This window comes from Bos indicus x Bos taurus, chromosome 7 (assembly GCF_003369695.1).
Source record: "Bos indicus x Bos taurus breed Angus x Brahman F1 hybrid chromosome 7, Bos_hybrid_MaternalHap_v2.0, whole genome shotgun sequence".
Classification (NCBI taxonomy): domain Eukaryota; kingdom Metazoa; phylum Chordata; class Mammalia; order Artiodactyla; family Bovidae; genus Bos; species Bos indicus x Bos taurus.
The window spans coordinates 18,157,643-18,172,424 of NC_040082.1; positions in this window are offsets into that span (position 1 = coordinate 18,157,643).

Here is a 14,782-nt window from a genome sequence, read left to right on the forward strand (position 1 = left end):
TTGGGTCACCTCTGAGGATGATGTCATGTCATCACGCTCCATCATGTCTCGTTATTAATCCTTCTCTTTAGACTTATCAAAGAGAGAGGCTGCAGAGCTTCTGTATGGCAGAGCCACCAGTTTTGGAAGAATGTTGTGTTAGTGATGCAGACGACATTGAAGCTATGACATTACAAAAATCAGCTTACAATAAAAATTGTACTTTGTCAGGAGTCTGGCTCAGTCAGAGGATGACTCATCTGTACACAGATCACCCTCAGCTGTAACGTAGAGTATATGGCTTTCCTGACACTAGGAAAAGTTTTATTCAAATGCATCATCGTGATTTTATTTCTGGACCTGGTCAGAGTCCTGTTAAATTTGAATTTTACAGTATCTTTATGTTCAATTTGATTTCCTCAATTATAGAGCTTTAACTCTGCTATCAGTAGTTCCATTACATCTTCACACTCCAAGTTTACCAGAAAAATTCATGCCAGTTATTATTCTTTTTATGAGTTTATACACTCAAATATGAAACATACAAAATAGGCTAGAATTTATTAACATGAAACATTTAATACAGAAAGAGATAGGGCATTATACAGTTATATGTCACAAACATATTGAATGTGCCCAATTGCTTTTAAATGTCTAAAGTATAACCATTATGTGCTATTAAAGGGATTATAAACTATATTGAAGTAATATATTCAAGCATCCAAAAATCAGAGTAAATAAAAATAATTCTGCTCATTGGCTCACAGTTAGGAAGGAATGAGAGTAATAACAATAAAATAATAATGTGCAGGGAAAGACAAATCCATCCCGTGGCAGCCTGAGCTGCAGCAAGCCCTGATTCAAGGGAGGGAGCCGGAGGCTTCCAACTCGTAAAAATGAATATTTGTCTGCCAAGGAAAGACGGCATACATCTCTTTCTCACTCCAACCCTCCAGGGGCCTGTTTTGACCTCCCTTTGTCCCCGTTGAGAGGAGAACAGAGGGTATGAAAACGGCTCAGAGCATTTCACTCCGGGAGCCTGTGACTCTGGCAACAGCACAGTCCCTGCATCTCAGGGGGGTGATTTAGCACCCGGCTCACACTGACCTTGTGGAGTGGAGTCTGTGATGAACATCTGACTTGAGCCATATCTTAGGGTTTGTTCTCATTAGGAGCTAAAGTGAGGGACCACTGCAAGTCTCATCATTTAGCAGATGGGAGAGCTGTGGAATAGATAGGTTAAGTGATAGCTTATTCCACTTTAGTTTTTTTTCCTGGACTTCCCTGTCTGAAACCCAAAGTGAAAGAGATTGTCCATGCTGGCAACTTGAGGCTCATTTTCTCAAGAGCATGGGATAGGCGTGGATGTTCAGTGTTGATGGTTATTTGCTCTTCTCATCCCGGCTGTCTTAACCTTGCTCGTTGTGAGGCTCACATGTACCACTAACTCTTGGAGCCTCACCTTAGGGGTGAGGAGGCAATCTGGGGGGAACAGGGGAGGCGGGGCAGAGAATGCTTCCTTGTCAGCCCTTGTTAGTCATGGTCAAGGCAGTACGGCAGATCAAGCTCATTACAAGGAAACTTTTTTTTCTTATGGAAAAATGTATGAAAATCTTAAAGGTCAAGCTGTATGCTAAGAACTGTTGAAAAGCATTGAAGCATTTGCTAACTGAATCATGAATTATAGTATATGTTAAAAATGATTATGTTTAAATATAAGGCACATATGGAGTTGAAAGTGACTTTGAAATTCTCCTCTTCCATGTACACATGTGACCTCAGAAAAATATGGTTCAATTTTTATACGTATTTTTAATAAATTTGCTATTTTAGAATGGTTTCAGGCTTACGGAAAATTTGCAAAGCCAGTACAGAGAGTTTTTTCCCATACATCCCAGACATAATTTTCCCTATTTTAAAATATTAATATATTTGTCACAAAAATGAATCAATATGGATACACTAACCAAAGTACAAAATTTATGCAGATTCCCTTAGTTTTTACCTATCATTCTTGTCTTCTTTTTCAGGAATCCATCCAGGAAGTAATTTGCATTCTCCTAATGACAAATTGTGTGAATTGACCTTTCATATGCTTACCTGTGGCCTTCCCTGGTGACTCAGACGGTAAAGCGTCTGCCTACAATGCGGGAGACCCGGGTTCGATCCCTGGGTCAGGAAGATCCTCTGGAGAAGGAAATGGCAACCCACTCCAGTGTTTTTGCCTGGAAAATCCCATGGACGGAGGAGCTTGGTTGGCTAATGTCCATGGGGTCGCAAAGAGTTGGACACGACTAAGCGACTTCACTATCACTATTCTTACCTGTCATTATATGTCCTCTCTAGTGAGGAGTCTGGACCTTTTGCCCATTCTTAGATTCACTCTCTCTCCTATTGCTGAGCCTCAGGTGTCCTCTTCTGATACAATTACCCTGCAGAAATGTGTTTTGTAAATATTTCTCTAAGATATGGCTATTCTCCCATACTCCCTATCCTATCCTTCAAAGGGCAGTTTTTAATTTTAGCAAAATACAATCCATTAATCTTCCTCTCATGGATGTGCTTTCCATGGTGTATCTAAAAACTCATCCAGATCCAATCACCTGGAGTTTCTCCCATGCTTTCTTCCAGAAGTTACATAACCTTGAATTTTGCATTCAAGGTTTTATGATCTACCATGAAGCAAGTTTTATGGAAGCTAAAGGTCTGCATCTAGGTTTATTCATCTAGGTCTGCATCAGTTGTTTACATGAATGCCCCTTGTTCCAGCACCATTTGGTGAAAAGACTCTCTGCGTTGAATAGCACCCTTGTCCAAGATCAGTTAAGCATGATGTAGCTCTGTTTCTGGGCTTTCTATTCTATTCCACTGGTCTTTAAATATTTCACCCCACTCTCTTCTTGCTTCCTTGAATTCTGGTGGGATGTCTACTATAATTGTTATCCTCATTCTTCTCTAGTTCAGTTCAGTTCAGTCGCTCAGTTATATTAGACTCTTTGTGATGCCATGGACTGCAGCATGCCAGACTTCCCTGTCCATCACCAAATCCCAGAGCTTGCTCAAACTAATGTCCATTGAGTTGGTGATGCCATCCAACCATTTCATCCTTTGTTGTCCCCTTCTCCTCCCACCTTCAATCTTTCCCAGCATCAGGGTCTTTTCCATTGAGTTAGATCTTTGCATCAGGTGGCCAAAGTATTGGAGCTTCAGCTTCAGCATCAGTCCTTCCAATGAATATTCAGAACTGATTTCCTTTAGGATGGACTGGTTAGATCTCCTTGCAGTCCAAGGGACTCTCAAGAATCTTCTCCAACATGACAGTTCAAAAGCATCAATTCTTTGGCACTTAGCTTTCTTTATAGTCCAACTCTCACATCCATACATGACTACTGGAAAACCATAGCTTTGACTGTATGGACCTTTGTTGGCAAAGTAATGTCTCTGCTTTTTAATAAACTGTCTAGGTTAGTCATGGCCTTTCTTCCAAGGAGGAAATGTCTTTTAATTTCATGGAGGCAATCACCATCTGCAGTGATTTAGGAGCCCAAGAAAATACAGATAGTGTGTCTTTTCCTCTAGTTTCTTAAAGATTTTCTCTTTGTCTTCAATTTACTGCAATTTGAATGCAATATGCCAGGTAGGCTTTTTTTTTGTTTGCTTTGTTTAAATCTGTGGTTTCAAGCCTACCATTAGTCTTGGCAAATGTATTTCTCCCGCTTTTTTCTGTCTTTCTTGTTTAGAGATATTCCATTAGATATATGTCACACTTTTTGAAAAATTTTCACAGATCTTGGATGTTTTATTTTAACTTACTTTTATCTTTGCATTTCAGCTTGGGAAGTTTCTCTTTATCTATCCTGAAGTTCACTGATTGTTTATTTGGCATATCCCATCTACTAATGAGTCTATTGAAGACATGCTTAATTTCTGTTACAATGTATTTAATTCTAGCATATTTTATTAATTCTTTCTTAAACTCTTTCTTAAGCAGAGTTTTCACCTCTCTGCTTACATAAGGCACCTGTTCTTGAATGCTGTTTATTTTTCAATTAAAGCTCTTAGCATATTAATCATAATTATTTTAAATTATTTGATAACTCCAACATCTGTATCATTTCTTTTTCTTTTAAAAAACATTTATTTATGTATTTGGCTACACGGGGTCTTAGTTGTGGCACGTGGGATCTAGTTGCCTGACCAGGGATTGAACCTGGGTCCCCTGCATTGGAAGCAGAGTCTTAGCCACTGGATGACCAAGGAAATCCATTTGTGTCATTTCTGATGATTGCTTTCTCTTTCCCAATTGTGCTTTTTTCTCGCCTTTTGTTGTGCCTTGTCATTTTTTTGAAAGCTGTATATACTGTGTTGGGTAATAGCAACTGTGGTAGATTGGCTTTCGTTGTGAAGATTTATGGCCACCTGACTAGAAATTGACTGTGTGTGACATGTGCTGTAGTTACAACTTCCAGAGGCTTTAAATTCCTCTACCACCCTTATATTTTCTCCCTCCTTGATATTAGGCTTCTCTAATACTCTCTGGGGAATCTAATAAGATTCCGTCGTAGCCCAAGTCAGTAAAGAATCTGCCTGCAATGCAGGAGACTCGGGTTTGATCCCTGGGTCAGGAAGATCCCCTGGAAAAGGAAATGGCAACCCAGGCCAGTATTCTTGCCTGGAGAATTCCATGGGCAGAGGAGCCTGGTGGGCTACAGTTCATAGGATCACAAGAGTTGGACACAACTTAACAACTAAACCACCAACACTCTCTGAGGGAGAGAGCTTGTGTCTTGCAGCTCTTCCAGGTGGAATGCACTTTTATTTATACTGGCATCCTTTTGGTGTGGTAGTAAGATATACTATATGGAACCGTAAGATGTGGGAAAAGTGGAGTGTTTTATTTTTTCCAATTAAATCTTCATGTTTTAGTGGGTCTGTGTCTTCAACTGGCTGACTCCCTACTCTGTTATCATTCCTGAGAGCAGAATTCCCAACCTGTCTACTGAGGCTCTAACTCCTGTTGAATATGATTTTTCCTCCTTAGATAAAACAGAGAGTCTATATGGAACAGAGAGTAGAATGATTGTCCTGTCCTCAACCGGGATACGTTTTAGTAAAATCTATCTCCTTGGAGCCTCGGCCTTTTTACAGAGAAAGCTCTGGGACTACTTCACAATGATTCGTCTTCCCCTTTCAGAGGCAGGGGAGGCTCTTTCCTAGATCTTCCCTGTGAGAAACTAGTAGGTTCCTGGAAGTAAAGCTCATGAAAGTGTGAGGCCTTACTTGGGACTGTGGTTCCCAGGAGTAGCCTTATTTTCATGCAATACAAATTCAATTTGTAAAAATTAACCTTGAGTGATCCTAGCAGTTTATGGCTCTAGCAACTTCTGCTCCACAAAAGTGCATCTTGTTTGAAATATCTAAGGATGCTCCTGTTCTCCAGATTTCAAAGGGAGTGGTTTGCCCTGCAACCTCAGTTATTTTCAAAGTCCGAGAAAAGTCATCAATTTTCAGGTTAGCCAGCTTTTTCCTTGCTGTATGATGGGGTGATGACTTATAAGCTCTTCACATATTGGAGCTGAAACCAAAAGTCTGTATCTATTAATTTTATTTTTTCTGTACATAGCTTCAGGTATACATTCTATATTTATATCATCATTATTATCTCTACTCTTGTGATTTCTCACTTTTTTTCCTTGCTCTTATTGGAAACAGAATATCCAATCATGAGACTGTTCATAAGGCTCAATTCCTTTATATTGGAAGTCTCTTCAATTGGTAATATTAACCAAAAGCTAAATTAATTCAAGGCAATTGAAAGAAAAAAATTGGAGTAAAATTTCTACACTAGAAGAGCTCAAGGTCTACTGGTGTCAACAGACAAAAGCTAGGACAAATAAAAGGGCAGGATGCTGAGTGTGGAGAGGAATACGAAGCAGACCCCAGGTCAGAGAAGGATCTGGGAGAAACTGATGGGATCAGGAATAGCACGTAGGTAAGTGGAATGGAGATTGAAGAGAAGGGAAAAAAAATCGAGCCATAGGAACACCATGTGAAACATGAAGGATTCATGGAGTAGCTTGCAAATCTCTAAGTAAAGTGTGAAGAAGAGTACTTTTTGTGGAGGAGTCAGGGACTCTGCTAAGGCATTTGATTTTGTTCTCAAATCTCTATGGGAGCTATTGAAGGATCCTGAGCTGCAGTATATTTGGATTTGCATTCTATATATATGACTTTGTCCGTAGAGGGAAGATAAGGTATAGCATCTGAGACAGATAGCAGAGAGGAAGGTTAAGGATCTAAAGCATTTGTGGAAGTGAGCACTTAGGAGACTCTCGATTATGGCAGTGATGATGGGGTGAAATAAGGAATAAATATGTAAGATGTTAAGGTGCATTTATTGTAAATATACGTGTATTGTGTATGTGAGCAGATTTAAACATTAAGGGAATTCTAAGTGTCTGTGATTTCAATAATGGGGGATATGATAGTGTCATACCCTGAAATGGAGGAGGAGGAGCAGGTATTATTTGGAGAATGAGAGGGAAAACAACAGTATCTTTTTCTATGTATTTCAAAAGTATACTACGCATTTCTTTTTAAAGTATTCTAGGCTGTATGTTGTCACGCTGCTTGTTTAACTTATATGCAGAGGACATTCATGCGAAATGCTGGACTGGATGAACCACAACCTGGAATCAAGGTTCCCAGGAGAAATATCAATAACCCCAGATATGCAGATGACATCACCCTTATGGCAGAAAGTGAAGAACTAAAGAGCCTCTTGATGAAAGTGAAAGACGAGAGTGAAAAAGTTGGCTTAAAACTCAACATACAGAAAACTAAATCATGGCATCTGGTCCCATTACTTGATGGCAAATAGATGGGGAAACAGTGGAAACAGTGACAGACTTTATTTTTGGGGGCTCCCAAATCACTGCAGATGGTGACTGCAGCCATGAAATTAAAAGACGCTTCCTCCTTGGAAGAAAAGCTATGACCAACCTACATAGTATATTAAAAAGCAGAGGCATTACTTTGCCAACAAAGGTCCATCTAGTCAAAGCTATGGTTTTCCAGTAGTCATTTATGGATGTGAGAGCTGGACTATTAAGAAAGCTAAGAGCTGAAGAATTGACGCTTTTGAACCATGATGTTGGAGAAGACTCTTGAGAGTCCCTTGGACTGCAAGGAGATCCAATCAGTCCATCCTAAAGGAAATCAGTCCTGACTATTCATTGGAAGGACTGATGCTGAAGCTGAAACTCTAATCCTTTGGCTAGCTGACTCATTGGAAAAGACCCTGATGATGGGAAAGATTGAAAACAGAAGGAGAAGGGGATGACAGAGGATGAGATGGTTGGATGGCATCACCGACTCAACGGACATGAGTTTGAGCAAGATCTGGGAGTTGGTGATGGACAGGGAACCCTGGTGTGCTGCAGTCCCTAGGGTTGCAAAGAGTCAGACACAACTGATTGGCTGAACTGAACTGAAAACCTACTATAAGGAGAAGAATAGATATTAAAAGAAGTTGCTGCCATTATTTTGGTAAATCAGATTGTGTAATTTTTCATTTCTGAGCAGAATTTAGAAATAATTATGTTAGTTAAATTTCAAAATCAAATGCAGTCTTCTTTCAGGTCATACACTTTCATAAAGAGGTTATGTCATACTCAGCTATGATAACTCCAGCAAGAATGTTTTTTTGTTTTTTGGTCTATTATACAACTAATTACTGGGTAGAGAGACCCAGTTGAAAAGATAAGAAGAAATATGATAGAAACATAGCTACAGATTAAACATTTTCTTTAATCACTTCCTGAGTGATTAATGAGGAGTTATCCTTTTGAAATTAGGTAAAGAAAGTTCCAACTTCTATAAAAATTCTGTTATAGGTGCAACTACACAAGTAGTTGTTCATAATCATGAAAAGTTCAACTAGAATTCTGGAAGAGAATCAAATCTATAAAGACTGGAAAATTATTTCTTCTGATTAATGAATCAGATTAAATAAGTACATTTCTTCATGTGTGTGTGCTCAGTTGCTCAGCTGCGTCTGACTCTTTGTGACCCCATGGGCTATAGCCCGCCAGGCTCTTCCGTCCATGGGAATTCTCCAGGCAAGAATGCTAGAGTGGGTTGCCACGCCTTCCTTCATGGGATCTTCCCAGCCCGATATCAAACCCTGATCTCCTGCATTGCAGGAGGATTCTTTAATGTCTGAGCCACCAGTGAAGCCCACATTTCTTCATAGTCAATGACAGATACATTTTCTACTCACTGATTTCTCTGATAACCAACATTGTAAGCAGTCTTTCACCTCCTTTGAAGGTCTATGGCATTGCCCATATAGCACTTGAGCTTTCTTCTTTATTTTATGGTTATTGTAACATTATTTTTATTTTTAGATTGTGAGCTCCTTAGGAGCTGAAGTGAATAACAGAGTAGCTGCTCAATAAAAATTAATCTTTCAACAAACATTTACTGAGTGTTTATGATATGCCTAAGAAATAGGATAGTATCTGCCTTTAGGAAATGGTGTGTTAGTGAGTAAATATAGACTGCAACTTTTCTGAATAATTCAGATCCTTTCTGAAAGAAATTACATTAAGTAAAGAATTAAACAAGACTTTTGTTCTTGGAAATTAAAAGAGAAAATCATCACTTGGTTGAGTATGATTCATCAGAAAAAGCAGATAATTTTGGTTTAAAAATAAAGATATGTTTTGGTGACAAAAGTCAAACGGAAGCATATAACGCATTGCTATAAATATGTAGACCAAACTTAAAACTTGAGTGTACTGATACTGAAACACATAACATTTAGTCAAAGGAGAAGTCCCTGAAATCGTTAGAAGTCTTCACATAGCGACACAATACACTTTCAGTTAGAGATATACTTACACTTAAAGTTCTAGATATTTTGCTACCATAACGAGAACTTACATGTCTAATATTACTTCATATTTGTCAATGATATGAGCTCCCTTTCACGTTAAGCTATGCTCCTCCCGAAACCCTGGATCTGTAAGGTTTTCCTGATATTCCTTTTCAGTTATGCATTGGCGAGTTCACCTCTGCTCTGTTCTATTCACAGAATAAATGGAAACCAGGAGCCAAGCATATACTGTGTTAGTTAAAGGTTTACCAAAAGAGTTCCCATGGTTTCCTTTTCTCACTAAATGCATTCCCGCATGCTGGAAAAGATCTCTGAAGCGGAATGCATCCTGGCCTTTAGGCCTGAGGGGACATTATTTCAAGCATATCAGGCTGCCTGGTCTAGTGCCTTTTACATGGGAAACATCTAAAGACCCTGTTCCCTCACAAAGATCTCAATAAAAATCCAAATGAAATTGATTCCTCCTTTGGCTTTGTTTTGATTTTGGAGATAGACACTCTGGCATGTTTATTCACTTACATTGTTTTAGCTCCCACAGCTAAACACAAGGAAGAGGAAGCAACCACAAATAGTTTGCTTACACAAATTGACATTGGCTTTTTAAAATCGTGTGCCAGATTTCATTTTATTAAAAAAAATGTTATTGCAAGTCCATTAGTAGGGGCTATTTGTAAGCTCTATTGATTCCTAAAATTAATATAAAATAAAAGGAATGCTTTCTTGCAAATATTGAAAGTGTCATAATTTCACAGGATTAACTTAAGTGAGTCTAAAGGTGGTGCTCCATAAATCAGGTAAAAATCACATGCCAACTTCTAATCGGTAGAAAGGCAGGCTTGTTGCTTTATTAATCCAAGTGTGATATCAGGCCATAGAAGTGATTTGCCCCCTTTGGGAATGTCATTTGGTGATTTTCTAATTAATGCACTACCGTGAGCGAAGGTGACGGGTTAACCATAGCAAGAACGAGAACAGGCTCAGTTTTCACTGAAACTCTCAAACGCTGAGTCACATGCAGTTTCATTTATTTTGCATGTTTGGCAATCTTTCCTCCCCAATGGAACAATAAACATTAACTCATTACTCTGAGAGAAGCTTATAAAAACATAGTTGACACAAAGTTACTATTAATTTTTTTTTCCTTTTACAAAGCCTGTTTCCCCTTTTGCAACATGATAAGAGTTGTGTTTTATTTTGAAAAGAGCATGTTCAAACTTCCCCACAAATATTTCAAATTTGTGATGGGCCACTAAAATGCCAGATCTTGGATAGTTCTGTTAATTCATTTTTTTTCCCCCAGGATGATAGATGAGACATACTGGGGAGTGGGATATATTATAATCTGGAATTTATTACTTGAAAGGAGACTTTTTAATGGTACTAAGATGACTTAAGACAATCACAGTGTGTTTTGTTCCAAATTTGTTTTCCGACACCAAACTTTCTCAGAAACACTTAAATTATAAATTCGGTGTCCTTGTATTTACAACAATGATAATTTTAATATGGGTAGTTCATGCTACATTTTCCCTTTTCCAGTTGACTGAAAATACAGATAAGATCAGTGGACACTCTCTGCAGGCTTTTTAGAGGCAAAGCTGACGTCCGGGAAGGCTTTGGTGGGCGGGTTCTGCTGTCGAGTCCCCCTTGTGAAGGAACCTTCTGTCCTGCAGTGGGACTGCAGCTTCTTGGAAAGGGGAGCCATTTATCACAGTCCTAAATGAAAGCATTCTTTAAACACAAATGTCTTTTTCTCCCTTTGTCTAATTACTGAGAGGAAAAGTGAGAAGGAAATGTCAAAACAGAGAAACAGTGGTGTATAGAGAGAGCAGCCACTCTGGAGCTCAACCGGCTTTTGTGAGGGTCTGGGCGATTTGTCAAATGGTTGTGGCATAAGTCAAACTCTGAGGTTGAAAGGTCTTGACCTAAGGAGTCCTGGAATCAGACAGTGTAAGCAAGGGGTCTGCTAGAATTTTCAGCTGTAGTGGAGATGAACAATGATGGGAGCTGGACATCACAAAACCTCATTTGCATAATTCAGGTAAGTAATTTTATTGAAACTGACAAGGATGTGACAGGCTAAGAAAGAGAAGAGAACACAGTCTTGCTGGGAACCACTAAGGCTCCTCAGTTAGGTATGTGAAAATAAATGACAGCTAATCTCTTCACTAAAAATCTGTAAACAATGCTTTTTTACCCAGGACTCACCCATGACCTTTTGTAGAGCCGGCTATAGATTCTTTAGTCTAGTTTTCCTGAATATAGAAAGCAGAAGGGACTAAATTCAAATCATGTTTTAGATTTTAACTAATAATAATTACTTCCCTCGATAGAGGCTCCTTCCAAGGCCTCTACATTAAGAAATAAGGTCTATATTAAGAAATAAAGAGTAGAGAATTTTTAAAGTGGATAATCATCAAAGGTTTGAGATCAATGCTAAATAAAATCTTATTTCTTAAGAATGTATTTTGGGGGGGAAGATTTTACCTTGAGTAAATTGTACTAAGAACCTAAAAAGTGAAATGCCTTTAGCACTTGAGGTTGCCAATATGTGTATAAGAGATCATATTAATATTTGCTGGTTAATTTTTTTTAGCTTTTTTTTTCTCTTTATATTTCAGAATGTGGATTTAAACAAGGCATACATTTAATATTGTTGCATATATTTTAAAAATGAAAATATTTAATTCCTAACAAGTATATGTTGTTTTGAATTCTGATAAAATCTTATAGCATCAGCAAAATCTCCAGATTAGATTTTATATGGCTTGAATATACCTGTCCCTAAAAAAGCAACAAAAATGATAAGATTATCAGTAAAAAGATTTCCTTATTTTAGATAAGAGAAACTAAATTCTTAAAAGCACTCTCCATGTCCTTTATATTTGGCTTCACTTGTATGTGTGGCTCACCAGGAGACAGCTACATATCTTTTACAAATCCAGGCTGCTCACCAGTCATTGGTGACTTTTACAGGCAAGGGCAGTAATGGATGGAAACAGTAATCAGCCTAGAGAAGAATGCTACTCAAACCTAGTTTGCCAGAAGAGAACCATGTCTGCTGTGCCCTTCAAACATGCAAAAAATATGAAAGTGACTTAGTCAGACACAAGTTGCAAAATCTCCCAAGCATTTTTGGGTAGCAAATACACAATTACTCCTTCTGCAGTGTATGGAACACATATATAGTTTGGTCGACAAAATGTGGATCATTCCATCGAATGGGAAGCAGTTGAGAGTTCTGGCTAGATCAAATGTGGATCTCAGTATTATAAGCAGTCTAATGCATAATTCATGAGGCTTAATGAATATTCCAATTCATGACAGCCAACTGGCTCCATAGGTCACACCTCCTAGTCTCATATAAATAAAGAATGAGATACTGGAAAGCATACCAGCTGAACCAAACTGAGTGCCAAAAACATGCATATTAATGAGGCACTATAATAGATACTTGACTCTTTGGAAGTGCCTATATTGGTTTCCAGCTACAGAGGGAAAGAAAGTTCACAATGTACCTTTAAACACACCATACTGTGTACCATAAAATACAGCTCTTTCTATGAAATATGGAATCAAATTATACTGATGTGATTTCAGATTCAGTCATTAACTCCATAACATCCTCTGACACTTCCAACAACATTGAAACATTCTGGAAAGAACCCCACCCCCTGCTCCCATATTCCCTTGCAAGTCTCAACTTGGTAACTAGGGAGAGGAAGTCCTTCAACAGTGCTGTTCTTTTATGTGTTCTGCTTAGACCTTGGATCAGGATGAATGGTAGCTCAGATGAATGCATTTGTGCCATTTTTCTTGGCCCCAGACTATGTTTCCTCACTACCATGACATCTGAACAGAAGGAGAAAACATCTCCCCTTTGTAGCAGGCTAATTTAATTTGTACCTTCCACCTAGGGGTAAATATGTTTGTCTGTCTGTCTGAGCTTTTTGCCTACTTTCTTTTCTCACGGGAAACCCTACTGAGTCGAAAGCAGGAAATTGCTTAGTGCTCTAACTTTATTTTAAAGTAATTTAATTTTAAACCTTCTCACACCCACCCTAAAGTGAAGCAACTGTTGGAAGCCCCTCGGGATACCCTTAATGACTTCTGCATGTCTCCTGTGTCACAGATGTCAAAGGCTTCTTGTTTGGAGGTATTGTATCTTTCGGAATAGATGATTTAAAAGAGACTGCTTTGGGCTGTTTTACCCACAGAAGATGTGCATTCGTTTTAAAATAATGAACAAAATCTTGCAGCTTTTACATTGACCCACATCCTTTCAAATCCGTATTATAAATCATTGATTTTTATTTCATCTTAACTTGATTTGGGGCATTATTTGTGGCTTGACCTTGTTTGATATAGAGAGTTCATCGAAGATTCAAAAATAACAGCAAACATATTTTCTCCTAAGTAAAATAGCGGTAATTCATTACACAAAAGCTTAGAAATATCTAGGCATGTGATCTAGATATTGGTACCATTTCTCAGGGCACTGCAGACATCTCAGTCCATTTCAGAGTGGACATCATAAATTAAAATTTCAATGAGTAGTAGTCTACTTATTAATAAAGGCCTATATAGAGGGAACTTCTCTTTTACCTGAGATGCACTTATCAAAATGTAAATTTGTTTTTCCAAATTGTTTTAAGAATTTTCAGATGAACTTTAAGAAAAGAAATTGTTTCTTTTTTCTCAGGTTTGTGAAAACATTCAAATTAAATTCTCTTTTGTGGTACTTACATTTCCCTACATTACTTTTATTATTCTGAGATAGGGAGCTTCATTAATGCACATTACAAAAAATACACATGACTTGTTTAAAAGAAAAAAATAATTTTATTAGAATTATTTTATTAATTCCTATTTAATGTAAAAGACTATTCTAGAATATATTATTGGCTGATAATATGGAAATCTTTAACTGCTTATGGCCAGATTGATTCTATTTTTTAGTACAGTGCTGTCATAGATTTCCATGCATACAATTTGAAAAGAGAATCAATCATAGTAATAGTGTTAATTATGAAGTTTATTAACTGAACCTGAATTCTGAACAATGTAGTTAGTTCACAAACAAGCTTATTAAAAGAATTTTATGTTACTGGGTAAATACATTTACAAATTTCTTAGCTTAAAATACCCACATAGTCTCATGCGAAGCCACATATTCAAAAACCTATGGAGAGAGAGAGTTTTTTTTCTGAAGAAGAATAATAGGAAAGAATATTACAGTTGGGTATAAGAATTTTTCAGTACTTCCACTTCAAATCGATGTTCCTCCAAAATATGCCAAAAGATTGCTCAATACTAAAAGTATCATCAGACGACTTCACTCCTAAAGCATTTCTGTTGATAAAGAAGCCGAATCTAGTTAGTGTGATTTAAATTAACTAGAAATTTGAGCATTTGACTTGTTGCTAGGGAAATTTTCCATCTTTTCAGTCTCTAAATTGACACAAATTGACTGCTGCAGAAGACGAGACCTATCTTTAGTGTAATAATGTGGCATTTCCAACTGAATCCAAAATTGCACATTAAACCTCACCATTAGTACGCTAGAATCTAAACCTGGGATTGGCAAAGTATTTCTGTAAATGGCCAGATAATAAATATTTTAGGCTTTGGGAGCTACATATGGTCTCTCTCATATATTGCTCTTTGTTTTGTTTTACAACCCTTTAAAATTTTAAAAACCATCCTTAGCTTGAGGGCCATACAGAAACAAGTCATGGGCCGGATTTGGATCACTGACCCTAGTTTATTAACCCCTAATGTAAGCTTTTAAGACATTGTTTAATGTAGCAAAACATCTGCTTATCCTCAGTCACATTGTTATATAGATGATCATTTTAAATTCAGAATGTCTTTCTTTATTTTGTATTGTGCTATGATTCATGA